Raw genomic sequence first — 8,280 nt, 5'->3', positions numbered from 1 at the left:
TTCATTTCCAGAAAGTGTTTTGTGCTGCACCAATTACCGTAAACACCAATACCGAATTTGCACTCCGTCGCACACACATAACTACTACGTATTGGCTCAGTTATAGTCTCATTTCTATTAACATAAAATCAACTCGACTAAACTCAGTTCACAAACACCTACACACATACAAATGTATGGTACAGTTCATGGTAGATTTGAAGTAATATGTTCATTTTCTTTCATTCCGAGAATTTCTTTACAATTTGAATACTGTTAGCTTATCTGCTATTTGTTGTTGTGGTTATGCGGTTATGTTTCCTATTTATCACGTTTAGGGATTTTAAACAATTGAGAGCTGTTGTAGAGCATTTCAACGATGGGAAATCGTCCAGGTGTGAGATAATCACAAAATTTATAATTATGGAAAGATTCGGAGAAATTCGGAGAATTTTATCAGGCCAGGTTTGCAATTTGGATACTTAGTGCTAGCAAATAGGATTAGGAATAAAACATTTTTGCAAGGAAAGCGCTGCCTTGATATTTTTAACAGATTTATATGTATTTATGTAAGTGTTCCGAAAACTAAAATAATACTCAAAAAATTACAAAGAGAACAAAAGGAATTTAGTCAAAGTTTCATGCACTACTATGAGCAAAAATAGTAAGACTTTATTCACAACTTTAAAACTCTTAATATATTTTTCAAAATCTATGGCGTCGCTCTCATAGTAATCTCCCTTTGCTCCGATACACTTGTGCCAACGTTTGTTCCAATTCCCGAGACAGTTTTTGTAACTCGTGAAGAATCAATGCAGTATGAGACATGGGTATGCATTATCGATACTCCCTCAGAGTATATGCTGAATCTCCCAATAATAGATATTTTTAGGCACAATTTTGCATTGCACACATCTTTTAGAATAAAATAGAATAGAAATAAGATGATCAAAGGCTGATGAATTCTAAGAACCAACGCCCAGCCTTGAAGCTACACGATCCCTATCTACGTCCATGGATCCAAAGGCTTTGAATCTGCGTCTACAAATTGCTGTGCAATTTAGAATCAGGTGTTCTGGTCTTTCCGGTTCCATGTGGTAAAACCGGCAGAATGCACAAGAAGTCATGTCCATGGACAAGCAGACGGAATTTTTCACGACAGAGGTTGATCGAGGCTGATCATATCCTTGAACATTGCTGGGTTGTTACCTCTCAATAGCATGACGCATTCCTATTGTTTACTGACAGTATCTCTTACTACCCACTCTCTCTTCCGTGCGCAACAGCTCGTTCATGGTGTGGGGCCCCACCCCCAGAACATGGTTCTGGCCCCATCATCTTAGAAGGCGCAACAGAGCGAGCGAGTTTGTTGGCTACCACTTTGCCGGCTACCTCTTTATGTCCCGGTTGAACGCGATTGTAAGCGGTTAAGCCTTCCCATACACTACTCCACTAATATGGTTTTTTTGAATATTTTTTTTTGTGTCCTTTCACTAAATTCTACCTGAGGCACTGTTTATGACTCTTGTAACACACTATTGCCACTGCTAATTAGCACTGTTTATTTGTCACTGTTTTATTTACTTAAACTCTCGTTTATCCTCTAATGCGTGTACTCGCTTCAGCTGTCCACGAACAACTGTTCGACTCTGTCGGTGTCGGCATGAGTGGAACCTCATACACCAGCATCTTTTGCTCTGCCGTGTTCTCTACCGCCGTGGTTTAAGGCTTTCAGGACTTTATTATCATAGTGCTAAAGTGAACCCTTGTTTCGGAAGAAATTTGTTCAACTCATCATCTATGGTGATGTTGAGTCTGTATCCGGCATCCTCGATGCTGCTGTCAACTACCCTACGGGCTGAGGTATTGATGCCCTCTTTTTGGTTAATGATGAGAAAAAATGCAAACTCGTATGGCTTACCTGCTCTCCTGACATGAAACACCGTCATGCTGTGCATGAACGCAAAGGACCGGGCCGTCTACTCGTCCTTGAAGCTGACTTAAAGTATTTCTGATCTTATAAACACTTTGGAATGACCCAGGTCAGCCTCGCGTCTTATAAATCTCATCCATGACGTCGTCAGGCAATGCCGTGAGACCTTCGCCGGATAGTTGCGAGGCGGCTCCACCATCTGTATGGTTCCTGGTTGCAAACATCCTGTATAAGGAGATTGCAGCTCTTGGTTATCGTACATATGCGGCCCCTGGCAAACCATCTGAGGAGGGCCGGGATGATCATGCGATTAAACCCCTGCATCACAGCAAAATGCCTGCAAATCGTAGGATCACACTTTGTAATGTAATGGAAACACAATCGGACCTGTTGGTGTCTACTAATTCTTTCATCCTGGGTAGGGCAGTTGCAGTTGTTATGGCTGGTGATCCAACTGAACGTCGAGATATACGTATACTACGCAGAGATAATACAGTGCAAATAATTCAAGACAATCATCGTTCCTATGATGCACTGCAGTATCCTTTGATATTTTGGGATGAGGTGGATATCATTTAAATATTAAACAAAGTAATCCAACTACAGGTGAAGTACTGACCAAGGAAGTTAATGCAATGAACTTCTATGCATACCGGTTGATGATTCGTGCTAATGAAGATAATAACAGTCTCCGATGCCGACAGCTATTTCATCAGTATGTTGTCGATATGTATGCGAAAATTGAAAGTGAGAGATTACGATACACTAAGTTTAATCAAGCGCATGTTCAAAGTAAAATTAAAATCTTTAATAAATTTAATTGCACATCACTCAGTATTTGGCGAAACACGTTGCTGGCTTTATTCTGTAGAATGGCAAAAACCACATGCGCATATTTTGATTTGGTTAGTAGATAAAGTGCGCCCAGAAGAAATCGACCAACGGGTCCGCTAGTGATTCGATAATTTGAATACAGATTTACTCAGATATAATAATAAAATGCCTTGACTAGACACCCTGTGTTGCTTTAAACATAATTTAAGGCCATATGAACTCACTGCAAAGCACACTTTTAAGCTTTTATTCACTGAAAGCTACTGAATGAATTTCATATAAGCCTAAAAGTAGGCAAAACTAAAAGAGTGATGGCGTTTAAACCTGCTCTTATCAGTAGTCACTAACCTCAGCTTGCTGCAAATTAGTATTTACTAGTTGCTCGCCGTGCTAGAGCTACGCACAAAATGCCAAAAAGGCGAACAAACGTTGAGTAGGTCAGTGCTGTAATTCAATTAAGAGCAATAAATAATCACTGGGACAATAAATGACCGGCGTTCGCAATCACGCGCTCATTAAGCGCTTGATTAATTTCATAAAAAGAAAATTTTTGTACAAAATTGGGTGAAAACTTTTTATAGGCATGAAGATTTGAATTCGAGTTGGACTTCTTATTCTTATGACTTTCGGTTTTATCAAGCCATCTAACTAAGTTAAGCTTAATGAAGCGAGGAGAAAAGAAATTCCACAAAAGGAAAAAATTCGAAGTGATTTTTTATTATTAACTCTAATTTTTGTCGGAAAATATATTTCAAGTAGGAGATTTGAGATATATAAAATAGCTTAATTTTAATAATTGAACCCTGGTGATGACGGAGGTGAGAGCCGATGCTTTGTCATGGCGAAAAAGTGATTTCTTTTTTGTCCAATTCCTTATTGGGCGATAGCTCTCCTTTCCCCACTAGGGATGAGATTTGAGGCCTGCTATTTTCGACCTTTATACACCATCTAACCAGTGACCAACATGGCTAGTAAAGTGCACAACAGCACTATGCATCAGAACCTCTCGGACAACTCATGACCTTAATCAAAAACCACACTGTAAGAGAGCCATCTAGTTGCCACCCTAGTATGGTTGGACTTGTCTAAAGTTTTTGACACTGCCAACAACACAACGCTATTACAAAATAAGGAACAATCTTCATCATGATGGACCAATTATCCAAGCGGTCGGCAATCATCGTTATATTTCGGAGTCAAAATTCTAAGCTGAAAAGAATTCAACAGGATAGTATCGCAGGGGGGTGTCTTCCGCCGTTTAGTATTTAACTTTCACATATCGAAATTATCCGCTTCACCAGAGGGAATTTCCATTACCTCGTACTCTGATGATTGCACAATATGGACTTGGCGAGCTAGTATCGATGACATGTGTTCGCTCCTTGTTCTCGCTTCTGCACTTCAAGAAGCCTAAAATTTTCTCCTTCTAAATCCACAGCGCCCATATTGACCAACTAAACAAAGGAATATAGACTAAACCTCAACAGTTTTGTCAAAGACGTCAAAATCGCGTCAGTGCACCACCTTTACAATCGCACCCCACATATGCCGGCGATCATTATCAAAGTACAAAGCCGCAACAAGATTTTCGGCATCCTGGGACATAGGCAATGAAACACTGCTGACCACTTGGCAATCGACAAAAGGTTATTAAATACGAAACTCCAATATGAGCGCCGGGAAAGCACTCTGAACAACCACCAGATGTCTCTTGATGCCCAAAGTTGAACACCTTCATAGTGATCTCCGCGTGCTTCCGGTTAATGAATATATACACTCCTCTCCGAGTAGATTCTGTTAAGATGTTTCTGCAGAAATCACCCAGTTGTCATCTGCTTGAAGCGGAACCGGTTCACAGAAACATCAAGAGAACATTCCGACAATATGTCGACGAATTTCAACAATATACCGACGGAATATCGGTCACGACCAACTTTTGATATGTAAGGAACGCCATTCATAGCGGAGCTATTAACAGTCTGATTGACTATAAGTGAGTTGAGTCTTTGGAGTCGAAAAAAAACCCATCGCAGTCCGTAAGTTCGAGTTGCCGCATCAACATATAGTGACCCTAGCGCAATTTCATTTTGGATACTGCAGCAGGTTAAACACATACTATGTGGATTCTATGTACATATCCAGAAGAGATCCGGTATACCAATCGTATATGCTGTTTGCAAAGAGTCCGCGCATTAACACTTCCTCTTTGCATTCCCCACGAAACTCACTCACTTAACACCTCTCTGTCTCTGGTCCGACTCCGTCGAAACAACTTATTTCCTGGAGCTATCGCTAAGTGATTTTTTTGATAGTGGATTATTCACTTTCCTCCAAATAGGGCTTAGGCACTAGACACAACAACAGTAACGCTAGCCATCGATCGGGACGGGCACTACCCGGAATAGTAGGCTGGTGTTTAATGATGTCCGTGGAAGCACAGCGCTTTTATTAGGTGATTCAAAGCAGTTGGATACGGGAAAAGTTAGAAACTGCACTATGTGGTAGTTTAATGGCGGCAAATTTTACTGCGCTTATGTGTCAGGCCTCTGACAAGTGGAAAGCTGTTCGTGAAGCGGCAACTTTTATCATGACTGAATTGGGACAGTTACAGCTGAATTGGCGTCAGTCGGCCCGTGTTATAGAGGCGTTGCAAAACGTTTTGCCACGAAGTAATACCTTACCTAGTGGTTCTGTGGGAGAGTCTTGAGTTGAGAGTCAGCTTTTGCTGCTTCACCCTACTATAAAAAAGGCATGTCCTAGCGGATAAGTAAGTTAGCGGTAACAGCGATACCAAAACACGTGATTTAAGTCATACTTTTGGCGATTACCACGCTTCTCTTGACCGTAAACGGGTGATTGATGGTGCTAATAGAATCCCATAGCGTCTACCAGGCGATCCAAAGCGTTGAAGCTACTCAAATTCGATTTTCATCTTTGACTACATATCTATGATAGATTTTTGTCATTTTCTCAAGATTTCGTTTTCTCAACTCGAATGATAATTACTTTTATAAATTTAATACCGTTATGCAACTTTGGGAAAAACAGTGTATTCTATTTCAATTCACAAAAATGTTTCTGATAAGAAATAAATTTATTTCATATATACAAACATACATACATACATGAACAGATGTTTACTAAACCCGCACTTTGTAGAAAAGCGATTACTTTCTCGAGCATAACATACATACATACATATGATTGTATGTATATGCTATTCAAAGCTCTTTCTCTCACACACTCTCTGCCACTCACTGCGATCGGCAATTCTGTTGTTTTTCCACCATTATTCGGTTGATTTCAGCCGCTACTGGTAGTAATCAACCGAAACTCTCCGAGTGCAAATAGAAAAAATCTTAAAATTAAGATTTCTGTGTAACACAAACACATATTTACAATATAGGGGTGCCTTTATTGCCACAAAGGTCAGCTGATAAGGCTGCTGTCGGTAGTCAGCAGCGCTTAGCACGAATTCTATTTGTTTTGAAACTATAAATTAACGGTAGTTTAGCGCAACAGATTCAGTTTGAGTTTCCAACTTGACAAGCAAACAGAATATATATACAAAGTGAGTGCTGAGAATAAATAAAAAATTATAAAAAAAAAATATTTCCAAGAAAAGGAGTATAATAACGTCAAACAAGTTTTTCAATCCTTTCTTTAAAATATATATTTTTTTAATTTTTGCTCTCCTCCCAGTTCATCATGAAAGTGCTATTCTTCCTCGCTCTGTTCGTTGCCGCGATTTGCGCCGTTATGGGTCAAAGCTGCCCGACCAACTTCAAGTGGGATTCTGGCAACAAGCTCTGCACGGCTGAGCGTCCCATTCATGGCGAATGTCCTCCCAACTCTCAATACAATTTGAACTACAACAAGTGCGTCTATAAACGCCCTTAAATGGTTTCAATTTATTGCGTCACTTTGTTCTTTGTCGTCAGATGTTGTGAATAAGAATAAAAAAATATGAAAAGTTGAAATGTGTTGAAATTTATTTTTCATTATTATATCTTTTTTTACGTAATTTAGCAAAAAAAAAACTGCTACCGGTCTGCAGTGTTAATAATTAAATTGCGTTTGCTAATTATACATTTTGTGTTTAATGGCAATAATTGCGTTCTGTGTTTAAATAATAATGAAAGTGCATTATATTGAAGCCGCAGTTGGTTGGTCGTGGTGGTAGAAATATTATTTAATTATTTTATTTTTTTTATACTGTTCCATACAGCAAGCAGTAGCTGAGTAAAAATGTAGAGCTCGAAAATTGAAAAAAAAATTTACTTTCTTATAATTTAAATTTTTTAAATTCTTCAAAATATTTTCTCAATTAGTTTTGTCCAGTTTTATCCATTTTAAGCAGATATTAAAAGATATATACGGTATAAAATCAACCGGAATTTCGAAAATCTTTCAGTAGGGTAGATGAGGATTTAAGGAATTATTGATCAGTTTCAAACCTGCCAGGCATATTATTAATGAAAAAGGAATCTCTCCGAATTTATGTAATATATCTCCCAGATTGACTCATATTTTCAATAAAAAGTCCGCCATTGGAACTTTGATCCAAATATTCGGTATCTAGAGGGTTGAATATTTTTGCTCCGATTTGGATAATTTTTAATCACAAGATTTCTGACCTCAGGTGTTCTACTCGCTAAAATTTTTATCGTGATACTTTTGTTGATGCTTAAGGCGTGGTTGTAGTCTGATTTCGCTCATTATCTCACTGAAATATGATATTATGTACTAAATTTGGTTGAGATCTGTCGAGTAGGTCCTGAGATATAGATTTTCAATGAAATGTGGGCGGAGCTACGCCCATTGAATAGTTTTAACCACAGGTCCTAGAACGTTCCTTTGTATCCACTGGTTGCAGACGGATGCCTCCCATTTGCGGCAGCCGCGATCCTCAAGTTTTTTAAGAAGATCGTTAACGACTAGGATTCATAGCAGAGGAGAGAGACCTTGTGGAGTTCCCCTACTCACATTTCGTCGAGCATCTATGTTGCCCTATTCCGTCTCTGTCGCACAGAAGACTGAAAATGGCCGACCAGAGCCTCTTTATGTACCAGTCCATCAGTCTCTACAGAATTTTTAGTAGGAAGAAGGAGCGGCAGCTGGGTTCGAAGTCATTGGTCGTAATATGGGAGCCTTTACCACCCCTCTGGATGAACATAACTCTGGCTAGGCTCCAGGCGCCTGATATATGTATATCCCAGCCTTATGCAGTTCGCATTGAGGATGCCAACCAGTTGCATGACACCTAACCAAACCGTAATTTTTTCGGGATGCAGTGGTGACTCATGACACTGCGGTCACCGGCACAGAAACATTTTACGCTGTGTCCATGGATTCAAATTTTCTCACTAGACGCTCAATTGTTGATTTGACAGAACGATTTTGATGACCACAAATTGGAAGAAGCGCTCTTAAGGCTGAGACCACTAACTCCGTATTTCGGTAGTAAATTTTATTAATTTCGACTCGTTGTTGGATCGTCTATCTTTCCATGATGAAATGGCAAGCCTTACTGA

At 39.4% G+C, this 8,280-nt stretch overlaps 1 long non-coding RNA gene across 1 annotated transcript; it reads left to right on the top strand.

Annotated features, from left to right (window-relative positions):
• Window positions 1-5,404: 5,404 nt before the first annotated feature.
• Window positions 5,405-6,726, top strand: LOC105222997 (uncharacterized). The gene is made up of 2 exons (XR_852453.4): window positions 5,405-6,317; window positions 6,449-6,726. It is a non-coding gene; the product is annotated as an uncharacterized LOC105222997 (long non-coding RNA).
• Window positions 6,727-8,280: the final 1,554 nt, after the last annotated feature.

The sequence above is a fragment of the Bactrocera dorsalis genome, chromosome 2 (genome assembly GCF_023373825.1).
Source record: "Bactrocera dorsalis isolate Fly_Bdor chromosome 2, ASM2337382v1, whole genome shotgun sequence".
Taxonomy (NCBI): Eukaryota; Metazoa; Arthropoda; class Insecta; order Diptera; family Tephritidae; genus Bactrocera; species Bactrocera dorsalis.
Note: the sequence above shows the minus strand (reverse complement) of the source record. Positions and strands in the feature narration are given on the sequence as shown.